Source organism: Mauremys mutica, chromosome 14 (assembly GCF_020497125.1).
Source record: "Mauremys mutica isolate MM-2020 ecotype Southern chromosome 14, ASM2049712v1, whole genome shotgun sequence".
Classification (NCBI taxonomy): domain Eukaryota; kingdom Metazoa; phylum Chordata; order Testudines; family Geoemydidae; genus Mauremys; species Mauremys mutica.
Window position 1 is genome coordinate 29,760,332 of NC_059085.1, and position 17,177 is coordinate 29,777,508.

The 17,177-nt window shown below is 41.4% G+C and overlaps 1 long non-coding RNA gene across 1 annotated transcript in view; it reads left to right on the forward strand.

Annotated features, from left to right (window-relative positions):
* Positions 1 to 17,177, forward strand: part of LOC123349634 — a 119,337-nt gene that overhangs the window by 57,974 nt on the left and 44,186 nt on the right. The gene's annotated exons all lie outside the window — the stretch shown is intronic.

Consider the following 17,177-nt stretch of genomic DNA (forward strand, 5'->3'; position numbering starts at 1 on the left):
AACAGCAGTGGTGCAGATTCTAGTGTGGCTTCTCCTTACCTCACATCTTAATAAAGTTGAATCACTACATGGAGAGATGGGCAGTGATGCCTCCTTTGAGGCAGAAGACAGACCTGCAAAGAAATCCTTGAATTGCTGATCCTTGCTGAGGGTGAGGTTTGGTGCATGGGTGAAGTGATGCGGTCAAGGACTGCTATCTGCAGGACATTTTCACTGTCAGGTGGGAAGGTGGAGGAGTATTTACTTTTTTATTTGTAGATGTTCTGTTGTTGTGTTTCCCAAGTTTGACCATTCCCTTTCCCCTAATAATGCCTTCTTGTTTGTGCACGGTTTTGGAGTGTTGGTGAGTGGGGAAATTCTGCCCGTTAAGGATATGGAGGGAGTGGGTGTTTAATTTTCCCAGGTTCCTGGGGGGGGGGGGGAGAGGGGGTTTGAGCCACTTTAGTTACTTCTCAAGAGGGACCCTAGATATATTGAACCATTTTGCTGCTGTTAACCACCTGGCAGAAGGGATGTACAGTACAAGGAAATCACATAGATAAACCTTATAGGGTCTGAATTCAGGAAGAAACTCTCCTTGGGTACGCACTTGTAATATGAAATACCTAAGCAAAGATAAACTAATTTAGATTGAATGGCAATCCTCTGTGTCTAGCCTGGAAGTCAAATATCCACAAACAGAAGAAAGGGTCAATGGGATTGTCCTATCTGTCTGGGTGCTAGCTGGAACAATAGAAACAAGGCATTAGAATGAGTGTAGTGGAGGGAATGGGACCAGGTGCTGCAGTATTTTCCAGGTAGCAGGCCTTGCCTGGTAGCTGTGCAGCAAGACTGTCCCTATTACAGCGAGAACTATTATAGACTGGGTTTAAATGTCCTGCCTAGCAGAGCAGCTTACAGTAGTATTGCTATAATTAAGCTTGCATCAACATTTCCATCATAAATGTAGCTTTAGGGATTTATAACACTCTTTAACTATTCCCTCTGGGCTGTAATGTGCCATGCAGTGACTTCACCTAAGTGTAAAGAGTCTAACACCCAAACTGGGCTCTCACTTACTCTGGTGGGGCCCCATTAAAATCAGAGGGGTTGAACAGATGTAACTGAGCAAAATTTGGTCCAAAGGATTTGGGGCTGGGCTGAAATTGGCAACCCATGATGTGGTATGCAGCCGCACCACCCTGGGGCAGACTGAGTCACAATTCATGGGGAGGGACTACCTTATTTCACCCCTTCTCATGGAGCAAATGGGGATGGAGTGGAGCTAGGGCTCCTCCCTTTCCCATCCTCTCTCTGTCTCCTCCCCATCTACTCACTCTCCTCTCCATGGCAAGACTTAGTTTGAGCAGCTCTGAGCCCTCTCTAGCTGATTGCTGTGCTGCCTAAGGAAGAGAGCAGGAAGCAGCTTGTGCCTCTGAGTCACAGAGTCTGGTTCCTGCTTTCCTCCCGCTCCTCCCCCTTTTGCTCCAGGAGGGATGTTATCTCTTCCAGCCCCTTTGTTGATGCAGATTACTTCCCCCGTGGCATAGGCTCAGTTGTGGTAGCCAGCACCTTGGGAGTGGGTAGAAACAAGGCTACATCCAATTCCTGCTCATCTGCACAGGAGGGGGAGTGGCAGTGGGCAGGTAGGGACAGAGGGGGGCAGAACTTTGGTTCCGTCCCCGCCCCTGCGCCGCACCAGCTAGCAAAGGGGCTGTAGCAAATTACTCCCTCATAGGAGCAAAGAAAGAAGTAGACTCTACAATCACAATTTCTCCATACACAGGGTACTGAACAAAGACTCAGTCAAACCTTTAATGAACACAGGGCTTTCTGTTTGGGCTGTGAGGAGGCCTCAGGACAATGAGTTTCCCCTAATCTCTCTCTCTCTCTCTAAGGTACCACATTAGTTGCAGGTGAAACTCTTTTACACAGTTTAGAAATGCAAGGAAGCCTTCCTGGGCTGTGAAGATATTTAATGTTCAGTATTATTTCTGAGGGGCAGTGAGATGCACAGCTCAGGGTTTGAATTTCCCTTCAGGAACACTGAGTGTGTCTGGAGATAGACATTCTCCTCTCCTCCCTTGCATGAGTTAATACATATATTTGAGAAGAAAATAGAATATTCACTCAGGATCCTTATCTGGTAGAAGCCTGGAGACTTAAACTGAAGAGGACAGCAGTTAGGGGACTGGAAGCTATTGATGAGCTGGCTTTAAGAGTGTTAATATGTAGAACTCCCTCTTTTCCTGTCCCTGAGGCATCAGATCACATCTCTCTAAATCCTGCCTTAAAACCCTTCTTTTCTGTTCAGCTTATGACTGACTCTCTGTATAGTGTATTGTGATATTGTGTATTAAGGACATGTCATAGTAATTCCATTACCAGCTCTCACAGTTATAACATACAGAAAACTCTCATTGAGTTTAGGGAGGACTACAAGGTCAAGTTCTGTTGATAGTGAGGATTTCACCGGGCACCTGTGGCACAGTATCAAAATAAAAAGCATTGTGTGATTGTGTTGTAATGTAACCCACTGGTGAGTGGGCACAAAGGGAGAGCAGTAACTCGCAATCTGCACAGGATATGTCTGTTACCGCCCCAGCTGGAGAGCTTTGGCTCAAGCTGGAACAGCTCTTGCTTTTAACTCCTGAAGTACCTGCCTCAATCCAGAGTGTGTTGTCCAACTTGTAAACTGTCACAAAGGTGAGGGCTTGTGGGGTTCAAACTGCTGTGTGCCTCTGACTCTCATGACAAGCTTCCTTTTGATCAGAGGAAGTACATAGATCATGGGTGGGTGAGTGGGAGGGAGAGTGTGTGTGTTTTTACAGCCCTCTTCTGTGCTAATCCAGGGAGGCTATAAGTGTTCTAAATACACACAAATTAAAAATGAATCTTTAAAGGTTGATGGCTGAAGCTATTAGGCTGGTACCATTTAAAACCATTAAAGGAGTAACAACAAGAGAGTTGACATAGGTTACGCTTTATTTGGAAAAGGAGAAATTACAGTGAGGCCAAACTAATACTGCTGATTTTATGGGTATGCAGTGCAGGCACTGAATTTCCGTCACTGCTCATAGCTTAAATTGACGTGAAATGGGTAATTGCCAGGTTTAAAGTTTGAATGAGCACATTCTCTAGAGGTAGAATAAAAAAAGCAATGACTAACAAAACCCAAGTTTGCATTCAGCTGAATGTGGGTCTCTTTGTAGTTTTCTTGGCGAAGGGAAGCCATTGCACCACCTGTCATGTGAATGTTGTGGGTCTGTCCATAAAACTAGAATACCCAGTTATTGCCCCGCTCATAGAATGAAATGTATGAGTTAGTCTTTTGCAGCGCAGGAACCGTAACCCAGTTTTGTTCATGTAACATTGTATGTGCATGTCCTACTTTATCTTTCTTAAATGACTAACAGGTTAGCTTTGATTTTCAGATGCCCCAAGATCTTCCCTTGCTGAATAATCATGTGATCACTATGCTCCAATCCTTGCCTATGCCTCTTCTACTTTATCACCCTCCCTTATAGTGTCACATATACAACATGGGGCCTGACCATCACTTACAATCATGTGTAGTGCTTACTAACATGGCTAGTCCCTTTGACCTCAGTGTGCCTACTCAGGCATGAAGCACTACAGTGGGCTGTAAGTGTTTGCAGGATCGGTCTTTAGATTTTAAACTCTTTGCAGATTTCTGTGAAGCCTCTAGTGTGCTATAAAATGCTTTACAAACATTTATTAATCCTCACAATGCTGGTGGGAGATAAGAAAGTATGGTGAGTGCCAGTCTCCTATTCCTGCATATGGACTGTTCTTCTCTATGTACATACAGTGTATAATGTCACAAACTTTTTTCAAATGATTCCTTCTACAACTAGGAAATGGAAAACATGGAGAGCTTTTTATAGGCCCGTTTGATGACTAATCAATGCCATGTCAGGTACACTTCTGCAAGAGGCTAAATCAGAAGGCAAGTTAGCATCTGCCTGCAGCAGCAGGAGCAGTATCTTGTGGGTAAAACGGAAGGAAGTATAAAGAGGAAAATTTTTCCATAGGGTCTTTGCTATGGATTTTCTCTTTAACTGATTCCCCTCAGAACACACAATAAGTAATAAATAAGCAGATGTGATAAGTGTTCTGGCTGGATCAGAAGTAGGGCATGTAAAAATGGGTGTATTGGGGACACCTGGCTGCTGATTGTGAACTGTTTTTGCTTTTGTATGGATCACACATTTATGACAATGAAATGCTCATCTGCTAATGCTTATTGTGATGTTATCTAATTAGAATCTGACCATGCAAATCATTGTTGCTACCACTGTTCTATAATTGCAATTAATCTTATACAAAGTGTGATGCATGGCCAGAAAGGGTTAAGCATCCTGTAGGCTAAATAACCCAGAATCAACCTGTAGAGACATGTTAGAAAAGTATGTGAATGGTAATTAGGGCCATTCCATGGTAGATAGGCTAAAACTTTGAAATGTAAACCTGTATTGTTAGAGAATTGGAGGTGATACTAATTGTATGTGTGTACTTATATCTTGTTCAATGTTAGCCATGTAAACAGACAGCTCCTGTCTGTCACTGGAGCTATTGAGTCAGAGATGAAAAGGAAATGTTAACATTTAAATAAACTGTAAACCTAGTAATATCATTGTATTCTTCTCTCTGTGAAATGTATAGCAAATCACCTGAGAATGGTGGAAAATGGGCAATAGCCTTATGTTAATACGTATAGCTAATTGCTAGTGATGCTTAGGAAATAGGTCTATTTCAAAGTCTCCATAATTGCCTATTGTTCACCTGAGGACTCCGAGCTGTCAAAGAAGACCTGAGACTGTATAAGAGTATCTGGGGTCCTGCTCCTTTTTAATCTCAGATCTGCTTGATGCTTCATGCGGGGGAAGCTTAAGCCAAAAGGTTGAGTTCTCCAGTCCTAACCTGGAATCACCCTACATATAAACATTGGTCTATAATCTATGAACTAATTCTGAAAGAACTCTTTAAAACTACAAAGCTCACCATCTCTACTATGAATCTGAATCTCAAGAATGTACTCATGTCTGTATGTACACTGATCTTTTAACCAATAGACTCTCTCTCTTTTCATTTTTAATAAAGTTTAGTTTAGTTAATAAGAATTGGCTGTAAGCGCATATTTGGGTAAGATCTGGAATATTCATTAGCCTGGGAGGTAATGTGTCTGATCCTTTGGGGATTGGTAGAATTTTTTTATATGATGAATAAGATTTTCAGTAATCCTCCTCATATTTGAATTGGGTGTCTGGGTGGAGGCCTGAGGCTGGGTTGCTTTAAATGAACTGTGGTGTTGGCTTCTGGATAACCACTGTGGTATTATAGAAGCTGTTTTGTGCTGGCTTGGTAAATCTAAGTTTTGGAATATCCACCAGCTTCGGGGATTTTCTGCCCATTCTTTGCAGTACACACTAATTGAATGACCTCAGTTGGCTTTCCTGAGACTCTCGTCACACTTATATTCATAGTAATTATATTATTCATAGTATATTATAGTCAGAGTATTTATATTCATAGTAATTCCTCTAGAACTTGTCCAATGCTTTAGACCCCTGATCTTAGGTTTTGGATATTGTCATTTCTCCATGGAGGGAATTTATCTGGAGACAGCTTTGCTAAGATAAGAGACCTCTTTAATGAAGTAAAAACTCTGTGGAATTATGGGAGATTTTAATTTCCCAGATATATATTGGAGAACAAGTGCTACTAATAATAGTAGGGCTCAGATTTTCCTGGATGTGATAGCTGACAGATTTCTTCACCTACAAGAGGTGATGCCATTTTAGATTTGGTATTGGTGAGTAGTGAGGACCTCACAGAAGAACTGATTTTAGGGGATACCCTTGGTTCAAGTGATCATGAGCTAATTCAGTTTAAGCTAAATGGAAGGATAAACAAAAATAGATCTGCAACTGGGTTTCTTGATTTAAAAAAGGCAAACTTTAAAATATTAAGGGAATTAGTTAGGCTGAAGAACTCAAAGTTCTGAACATGGAGGAGGCTTGGAGTTAGTTTCTGCAACTTTTGCTCAAAGTATCTGTAGCCTGCATGCCAAGCAAAGGGAAACAATTCATAGGGAAGGGTTGCAGACCAAGCTGGATGAGCAAGTATCTCAAACGAGTGATTAAGAGAAAGCAGAAAGCCTACAAGGAATGGAAGATGGGATGGATCAGCAAGGAAAGCTACCTCTTGTAGGTCAAAATGTGTAAGGAAAAAGTGAGAATTACCAAAAGCCAAGCGGAGCTGGACCTTGCAAGGGAATTAAAACCAATAGTAAAAGGTTCTATAGCCATATAAATAAAAAGAAAACAAGGAAAGAGGAAGTTGGACAGCTAAGTACTGAGGGTGGGGTGGAGATTAAAGTTAATCTAGGCATGGCCCAACACCTAAACAAATACTTTGCCTCAGTTTTTAATAAGGGTACGGTAGTGGCAGGGTGACTAATGGATATGAGGATAAGGAAGTAGAAACTACTAAATCTGAGATGTAAATCAAACTCAAACAACTTTATGGGAGTAAATTGGGGGGCCTGGATAATCTCCATCCAAGAATATTAAAGGAACTGGCACATGAAATTACAAGACCATTAGCAAGGATTTTTAATTACTCTATAAATTTGGAGTATTGCTAATATAGTACCTATTTTTAAGAAAGGGGAAAAAGTGATCTGGGAAACTACAGGCCTGTTTGTTTAACCACAATTATATGCAATGTCTTGGGACAAATTTAGAAAGAGAAAGTAGTTAAGGACATAGAGGTACACAATAATTGAGATAAAGTACAATATGGTTTTGCAAAAGGTAGATTGTGCCAGACCAACCTGATCTTCTTTGAGAAGACAACTGATTTTTTAGATAAAGGAAATGCAGTAGATCTAATCTACATGGATTTCAGTAAGGCATTTTGATACAGTTCCACATGGAAATTATTGGTTACATTGAAGAAGATGGGGATTCATATGAGAATTGAAAGGTGGATAAGGAACTGGTTAAAGGGGAGACTACTATGTGTCATACTGAAAAGTGAACTGTGAGGCTGAAGGGAGGTTACTAATGGAGTTCCTCAGGGATTGTTCTTAGGACCAGTCTTATTTAACTTTTGTATTAGTGACCTTGGCACAAAAAGTGGGAGTGTGCTAATAAAATTTGCAGATGACACAAAGTTGGGAGGTATTGCCAATGTAGAAGAGGATGGGAAGTACTGAGGATTTTTCATACAAGAAAATCTGGATGACCTTAAAAACTGGAGTAATAGAAATGGAATGAAATTTAATAGTGCAAATTCATGCATTTAAGGACTAACAAAAATAATGTTTGCTATATGCTGGGGGCGTATGAGTTGGAAGTGACAGAGGAGGAGAAACACCTGAGTGTATTGGTTGATCACAGGATGACTGAGCTGCCAATGTGATGCAGACATGAAAAAGGCTAATGTGATCCTAGGATGCCTCAGGCAATGTATTTCCAGTAGAGAGAGGGAAGTATTAGTACTGTTGTACAAGGCACTGGCAAGGCCTTGTTTGGAATACTATGTGTAGTTCTGGTCTCCAATGTTTAAGAAAGATGAATTCAAACTGGAACAGGTGCAGAGAAGGGCTACTAGGATAATCAGAGGAATGGGAAACCTACCTTGTGAGGGGAGACTCAGAGAGTCTGGCTTGTTTAGCCTAACCAAAAGAAGGATGAGGGGAGATATGAAAGCTCTCTAGATACATCAGAGGGATAAATACCAGGGAGGGGAAGTGATATTTAAGTTAAGTGTAAATGTTGAGACAAGAACAAATGGATATAAACTGGTCATCAAGAAGTTTAGGTTTAAAATTAGAGGAAGGTTTCTAACCATTAAGAGAAGTGAAGTTCTGGAACAGCCTTCCAAGGGGAGTAGTAGGGGCAAAAAAACCTAACTGGCTTCAAGACTGAGCTTGATAAATGTATAGAGGGTACAGTATGATAAGACTGCTTACCGTAGGCACTGAATCTGGGGTTGCTCCGAGGCTCGAATACCCAGGGGGTAAAATTAGTGGGTGTTAGTAGAGGCTAGTTCTGCTGTTATACTGGGTGGTATTGATCTTCAGTCAGGGTTTAATTCTCCTCATTGGTGCAAAGCCTATACAAATAGGTGAGCATTCGCTCAGGCTCTCAGCAGCTGCTGCTACTGCCCTCAGTACAGGTTGGGCCTGCCACCCTTCACTATAATTTGCAGCCCTATTGGCTGCAACTTGCATATTGTGCTTCTGCAGAAGGAGTTGCCAGGGAGCATTGCTCTGTGACACACGGAAGGGACAGAGACCCCCCTGTGTGGTATTGATGTGTCCTAGCTCTTCCTCCCACCCCAGCTATCAGCACAGTTACAACGTTCCAGCTGCAGGGGAGCCTGTTGGAAACAGTGCCATAAAAGGGTCAGGTTAGGGTTAGGGTTAGGGTTATTTTTGCATATTAGGGTCAGGTTATTTTTGCAAATGGTGAACTTAGCCTTCTGCTCAGTTTGTGGATTATGCACAGAGGCTTTGATTTTTTTTTGTATTAAGTAATTTGCTGTTTGTAACTGAGTGGAAAAAACAGTTTAGGCAAACAAATTCAGCCTGTGGGTTGTTAGGGAAGGGTTGACTGGGAGTAGTTGCCCTTCATTTTTCACAGTGTTTGATTATGTACGTCACACGGGGTTGTTTCTGCTCTCTGTTTGGATGACTTGACGCTTTGAAAATGAGTAACAAATGATGGCTCGTGAGTAGTGCATGCTCCTATTCATGTACAAATACGCTTGTTCGTGTTCAGAGAACAGCCATTCCACAAAATGCATTGGAACAAAAACTGATTGGTGGTTGAGGAGAAAAACTAGAAGGTGCAGCACTGTGGGTAGCAGGAAGGTAGGGTGACCAGACAGCAAGTGTGAAAAATCGGGACAGGGGGTGGGAGAGCAATAGGAGCCCATAAAAGAAAAAGACCCCAAAATTGGGACATCTGGTCATGCTACAGGAAGGTTAGAGACAAGGATCGTGCAGGACTCTTGGAAAGAGATAAGTAGGATGGAGACAATTAGTGTGGACAAAAAAGGAAAGGGTTTCAAGATTTTGTGGAGCCAAACTGTCAAGACTTGGTATTATAGTGACTGTGTGTGGTGGGGAGTGAAAGATGTCTAAAAAGTTGTGATCCTGAATGACAAGGAAGGATGATGATTGTTTGATAGAGGGAAAGAAAAAATAAGCAGTTCAGTTTTTACCATGTAAACCTGGGGTTGGCAATGATCTTGTGCCTTCGGTGGTTTTTTTTTTGGGGGGGGGTTAAGGTTTAAATTTAAAAAGGGCCCCTGTGGTGCACTCAAACTTTCCCTCGGACAGTTTTCAATGAATGTGGATAAGAAATATGAAAAACAAAATACCATGATCACAGGCGTTTCCCCACTGCCAGTATCTGGGAAGCTATCACTAAAAAAAACACCCCGTTGCGATCAAATGCTGGTTCAGTTTAAAAAGAATAAAAATGTAATGCATTGATTTCAGCGGGATAAAAATTTGATCCTTAATGGTGGGTAGTATTTGATTCATATTCCCCTTTTCTCCTCCCACTAACCTTGCCTGGAGTTCACATGCCTCCACTCCTTCCTTCTCCCCCACAGGTATTTTAAAATCTGTTTGGTTTGAGATCATGATTTAGGGTTCCCTTTCTGAATCTAACACTTCATTTAATCATTTCAGCTGGCTCCACAAGCCTCAGGTAATACACTCGAGCATGACATAAAAAGTGAGCCTAGCAGGCTATAACAGCATGATGTTTGCTAGCTTGGAAGAGTCTATGTTCTTCTGAGTTCACTGTCAGGGTATGAAACAGACTGCAGTGTTAACCATTATCTAAATAAAATATCATGTGAGCTATAATAACAAAACTGCAAAGAGCAGGTGCCCTACGCTGGTGTAGCATGGTCCAATAGCTAGGAGAAAGAGCAGATTTCTGATTGCATTGTTCTGCACAACATATTTTGCAATGTAATTATGTTTTTCTCCCATGGTATTGCTGGAATTGAGTGCCACCAGGTGTTCATTGATGAGTATGACACAAAAATGCTGATTACATTTAGAATCTTTTTCTTAATTTAATAAACAGACAGTGGCCTGTACCGTAACTCCACCAGCTTCACTGGCTCACTGCCTCATCTTGCTTAACATCTGTAGCATGGAACATATTGCTAGTATTGTGGAGGAGGAGTTAAAAATAAAGATAGCTTACCATTATAACCCCATTTACAATCCCACAGCCCACCCAACCTCCTTTAAAAAGAAATCAGTCCTGAAATTTTGCATGCTATATCTCATCTTAGGAGTGACTCCCTTGCTGGGAAGTTTTCAGGGAAAAAACAGAATAGGAGATTTAAAGTGATGGGGTCAGACTCATGGCCCGATCCCACTCTGGCTTCTTTGGGCCACTCCAGTAGTACAAAGTGAACCAGGGCTGGCTCCAGGGTTTTTGCCGCCCCAAGCAGCGGCGGGGGGAGTTGGGGGGGGAAGCTGAGATTGGTGGCAGCTCCACCGCCACTTCATTCTTCAGCGGCAATTCGGCGGCAGGTCCTTCCCTTCGAGAGGGACTGAGGGACCCACTGCCGAATTGCTGCCGAAGAGCGGAACGTGCCACCCCTCTTCATTGGCCACCCCAGGCACCTGCTTGCTGCACTGGTGCCTGGAGCCGGCCCTGAAGGGAACACAAACTAGTCAGATCTCACTCCATTTATACCCTCACTGTAAGGGGGGTGTCATAAGATCAGCTGGAATGGCTACATGCTGCCCCCGCTTGAAACCTTTAGCACAGAGGGCGTCAGTGATGTAGAGGACATTGTTGGTCATGGCCAGACCATTCTGGCAGCCAAGAATAGCCAAAAGGGTGAGCTAATTAGTTCATTTTATCATTTGTGTTGTTAACTTGCATGTTATTTCATATGAAATCAAAGTGTGATGAATAGCTAAGTAGGATAGGATTATAGCATAGAATCTTAGAATATTAGGGTTGGAAGGGACCTCAGAAGGTCTAGTCCAACCCCCTGCTCAAAGCAGGACCAATCCCCAGACAGATTTTTTGTACCAGATCCCTAAATGGCCCCCTCAAGGATTGAGCTCACAACTCTGGGTTTAGCGGCCAATGCTCAAACCACTAGAAGACTGACAAGTATTTAGGAATGACTGGTGTGTATTAAGGATGTAAGTAAGGTAAAGCTGTAATGCAAGGCCTACAGGTGGAGGTCTGTACAATATTTTTGCTTAGCTACACTAGGCCACAGGCTTACAGAGACTTGATATGGGTGGGTAACCTAACACTGACCCTCTTCCAATAAGATAGGGTGACCAAACAGCAAGTGTGAAAAATCAGGAAAAAGGGTAGGAGGTAATAGGAGCCTATATAAGAAAAAGCCCCAAATATCGGGACTGTCCCTATAAAATCGGGACATCTGGTCACCCTACAATAAGATCACAAAATTACTGTAAAAGCTGTGCCAAAAGGTGACACTTCAGAAACGTAGACTGCAAGATACATGACTGTAACATCATGGGAAATTCTGTTCTGACCCCCGGTTACTCTGGAAACAGGTTGGCATAAATATTAATAAGATGCTAATAAGGAAAAGGGGGAACAAAGAGAACAACCTATGGCAAGTAGGGCACCCCAACATTTATGGGGTGTGGAAGTACAGATAAGGAAAAAGGTTGGAACCCTCATGCGTATGAATAAGATGTTTAGGCATGGTCAGAACAACAATATAATAGAGGTTCCCTGTTTGGGTAAAAATGGGAAGACCCTAGCAGGAACCACCTGACTATTGATGACCGTCCGTTGAGAGCTCCACCCGACTCTAATATCTTTGGGGATGTACAGCATTGACTATGGCTTGGGCTCTGTCAGGTTGGGTAGATGTGTATGTGAGTATGACACATAATACAAACAAGACTGTTTACTTGTAACTGTGTTCGTAGTCACTGTAGTCATTCTTCATGTGCTCCTAAGAGTCTCCCAGTCTAAGAGTAAAGGGTAACTTTTGATTTGGAAACTGTAGCAACAGGAGCTGAGCCCATTGTAGGTTAACAAAGAATCATGAATTCAATTCAAATAAAGAGAAGACTACAAAGGTCCCCTGGGGAGCTACTGTAGCTCATCTCTCATTGACTTTGAAACCTGTCCTATTTATCTGGCTTATTTGCTTCCCCTCCCTCTTCCTGACACAAACCAAAGCTATCTCTTTGTTTGCTCATTATCTGGACCAGATTGAAGACAGTCCCAGTCTTTGCTCTCTGTATGTTGGATCATAAACTGGTCATTAAATAAAGAAAACGTAATGGAGCTGACACTGTAGCCCTATTTATAAGACCACCAAATTCTGTTCACATTTACTTTGGTGTAGACCCAGAGTAATTCCCTTGATGTTAGCATAGTTGCTCTGGATTTATGCATGTGTAACTGAGAACAGCATAAATCTGGATAAAAGGTACTGTATAAATTGAGGGGTTATCATCACTAGCAGATGCTTTTCTTGGGAAGGGAGGTTTTCTTAGGCTTTTCTTCTTGGCAAGGCAGGATCATAACAAAAGCTTTAGATCTCTGAAATTTGACAGTGAATTTGCCTGTCCATGTGCCTATGATTCAACACAAGATCAAGTGATACAGTGAGCTGTATGCGCTCTCTGACTTGAAGCTGTAACTCTATGCATCATGAACACACAAGAAAAGACTATAACACAAGGTATTGTTAGCACCTCAAAGCCTGGTCCTGGCAAAGTGGCCTATAATATTTTTTTGTTTTGCTTTGTGCATGACAGATATTAGATGGGGCAGTTTTATTTGTGCCTCTAAAAGGTAAAAAATATTCTAGTAAGGCATTAAAAAGTCAGAAGGAATCCAGTTAGCCCTTCTCACTCAGACTTCAGATCTCCTTCTATATGCTGGGTTTAAATTGCTGTTTGGGCTATTTTTAGAGCTAAATTTAAATAGGATGATGCAGGTTGGTCATACATTCATACATGCTACTTGTTGAACTACAACATGCATTGTTTGGGTGTTGGTTTATAAATAGTACATAGTTGCAGGTATAACCCACATCGGTCTTGCCCTCTTGTAGTAGCTGGGCCATGTACAGAGATCAAGAAGCCCGCTACAGTGTTGGATGACAGAGCTAGGTCTTCTAGCTCAGCCAGTAGAGGATCGTGCTTTAAGACCCAGAAGTCCTGGTTTGGTCCCTGTTGCCAGTGATCTACCCAGAGACCTGTACTACAGCATTAGAATGATGAAAGCTGGAGATTTTGGTCTAAAATCTTTTGGAAATGTAATCTTGTAAGTCACTCAAATACCATTGATGTGCATAACATAGACTGAGGATAGATTTGTGGATAGACTGAGGATAGATTTGTGAGCCATGAAACATCTGTGTGCGTACGGCTAGCCAGTCACCAACAGACAGCATTACATAGCATGTGCAAGATGTAAGTGTCAGAAGGGGAAAATATGAGATGGGTTTAGGGAGGGTTCTTGGATCAAAGCACTAAACTCCAAAGGAGACCCTGTTGCTCTTCATGACTCAGGCATCACAACTAGGGCTGACCAGAAAACAACAATCTGATATAAAATTTCAAGTTTTGGAAATTTGGTTTGGTTGCAATGTATGGGTGCTCTCCCTCTTTCTCTGGGTATTCGTCATGAATCCACAAAACCTTCCAGATGCTTTTTCATTGAAATTGATACATTTCCATGAAACATTTTGGTTTTGATGAAATGACATTTCAGCTCTAATAACAATGTTGACTGGACCCCTTCTAGAATTAATTTGTATTGCTGCCAGGGAGGTAAGAAGAGAATCCATTAACAAGGCGGGGGAAAAAAACCCCAAGAACAGTTAAATGCTTTTTTTCCCTTCTCATTTCTTGTTTTATGTCCTCTTTCCTGGCTTTTATGTGTTTTTATATTTCTCCCTCAGGTTACAATAGCTGTGCTGAATGCTAATAACATAATACTTGATGCAACTACAGGGTTCATTTTTGAATTATTCTTTCCCTTAAATATTGAAAATTCATCTAAACTATTTGGAGTAGTAGCTGAGTCAATTCACCAGATTATTTTGGCATACAAAGGGGTTCAATAAATGTTGTTTTTTTAACAGCTATTCCTTGCTAATTTGTTTAGCAAGGATTTCAAGCATAAATGACTATTTAATAAAGGATCTCTAATGGGATGCCATGTAAAAAACTTTATTAAATGCATTAGTCTCCTGGCATGACCTTTTATTACATAAAAATAATACAATAAAAATTCATGATAGACTAAGAATAAAAGTCAAATGTATGTTTTAATTAAATGAATAACACTTAAAATATTGGGTAAAAGCAAAATTATCGCAGATAGATATTTAATTGGTCTTTCTTTGGAAATATGCATTTCATTGTAACTTAACTGACATAAGTATTGAGCTTTTAATGCAATGTGTGCTAAACTTGTGTAATTTGAAACTTTTATATTATTCTGCTCCTGACACTTAGCTCTGAAAGAACTGTCAGTTTTCATTTGATTTATATTTGTGTAAATGTCAACAGTCTGTGTACGTCTCTTAAAAAAAAGTTTTGGCATGAACTTTGAGAATGAACAAAGAAAAAAGATGATAAAGGACTGTTGTCTAAAACGCTGAATTTAAGGGTCTTAGACTGTGAGACTTAAGTAGTCACAGATGGTTAGTTGCAATTTATAGTGCAATTTAAAACAGTTACTACTAACTTCTGCAAACACAGCTTTCTCTCCTGAGTTGGTCCTTCCCTTTCTGGTATGACTGTCTACTCATCTGTTGTGTGCTAACCCTTAAATCCAGGGTTATGGGCAATGTGGGGAAATGACTATCTGTGGTGTTTTGTACAGTGCTATGCACCCCTGCTCAGTCCTTTGCTTCTGGTATGGCAGGACTAGAAATATTAGGGAGACTTTGGGCCATGCCATTGCTGAGGGGTGATGGGGAAGAGTGCTTTGCATCCCTTGAAGGGATGAAGATATTACTAGGGAGTAACGGTGTTGAGTGCAGAGGAAGTCGGGATAGGTGCATTCTGGCTGGCAGTTAAGTCATACACACACGACATGAGGGATAGGAGTTGGGACTTTAATCCCAAAGCCCCCTATCAACTGAAATAAGAATTTCTCCTCTAACTGTTGTCTCCTCAAACAGTTATGCAAAATTCCTTGTAATCTCAATCAAATTCATATCCCCAGCTATCTGTTAATTACACTGAAAATGCCCTCCATATGGTCATCTAAAATTATCAGGGGACACACTGAACACATTTGATAACTGAGGATGGAACTGTTCTAGTGGTAGCTAATGGAGACTCTCCTTTAGTTCAAACAATAGAAGATTGTATTTTTGGGTGGGAAGGTCCTGATTCCTGTGCTCCATCCTGCATGTGTGGGATCTGGCTAATACTATAACAGTATTCTCTGTATATTTGTATCTCCCTCTAGAACCACAGAGATTCTGTAGGCAAACTTTCAAAAGATCTCCATACCCCCAATTGGGGGTGAGCTCTCTTGAAAATCTGGCCCCACATGACAAGAAAACCGGTGTGTTGCACAGCTCTGATTTGCCTGGAAAAGGGTCTCCGTGAAATCAGATGTCTGAGAAGGGAAGATTCTGTGGGAAAAAGGTCTTAGAGCTGGTGTTCCCAAGCTTCATTGCACTGCGACCCCCTTCTGACTACAAAAGTTACTACATGACCCCAGGAGGGAGGACTGAAGCCTGAACCCACCCCATCCCTGCCTCCCCACCACTGCCAAAGCCAAAGCCAAAGCACCACTGCCCTGGGGGTGGGGGCAAAACCAAAGCCCAAGGGCTTCGGCCCCAGGCAGTAGGGCTTGGGCTTTGGCTTTGGCACCTGGCCCCAGCAAGACTAAGCCAGCCCTGATGACCCCATTAAAATGGGGTCATGACCCACAGTTTGAGAACCGCTCTCTTAGCGTATAGCTTTCCAAGTGCGTCAAAAAAATCATTTTTACGCAGAGCTCCTCTATGAACCCATATCTACTGTTCTCTGGGTTTGATGACTTCCTATTCCCTTCACTAACAGATTCCAGCATTCTTTTGACTGAATTCACTGCAGCAAGATCACCCAAAAGCCTATTATTGTCTTATGCATGCAGCTTATTAATTCACAGAGAAATAACACTACATTTGAATTTGGCTTTTATGTAAGTAAAAACAAAACAAGTACAGCAATATTAAAAGAAAATATCCAGTGCAAACACCTTTGATGTGCAGTAGAGATCAGTACAATGTTCCTTAGAATAATGTTATAACGCAGACTGCAAAAAACCCCACAGTGATTATAGAAAATGTTATCTGGCTGTTGTGTACAAAAGATTCTTTAGCTATGGCACTGAATAATTCTATAGCTAACATTTCCTGTTGAATAGCAACACCTTATTACACATGAAAATCTTAAAATATAAGTATTAGTAAGAATTCTTTATAACACAATCATCAGTAGAACCTCACTAACTTGCATTGAGGACTGGATTTGCAAAATAATCATTAAGTGGACAAACAATTAAAAAAAAAAGTACATTATTTATAAAGGGCCTGATCCAACCACCAATGGGAAGACTCCCAATGGGCTTGGATCAGGCCTGTATTTGGAAAGTGTACTATAATTTGAATAATTGATGAAAGTGTCCTACTAAATGTTGTATAGTGTATTTTTGAAAAAGTAGTGAAGTACTAATCATGAGACCGCCCTGCAGATTTAATACCCTTGCTATTAAATCTTTGCTGAAAAAGGATGCTGATTTTTGTGTATCAGCTATGGGTGGCTTAGCGAAATGCACGTCAGTGAAATTCCACTACACTGGTTTAAAAAAGACAACTTTAGTATTAGTATAAAATCCAATCTTAAATCAAGAGATCAGCTAAACTAATTCCTACAGATCCTGCAAAACTGGGTATCTCATTGGCAGGACCCTACTCCCATTAAAATCAATGGGAGCCTTACATCAGTGGGAGCAGGAGCCAGCCCATCGTCATCACTTGCCTAGATCCTGAAAAACATACATGTTTGTTTGACTTGATGCACTGTGTGCACTGGCATTCAGCTGAACGGGATGACTCCCCGCTGTGCGTGAAGTATGTGCATGTGTCTTGCAGGATTAGGGATGTAG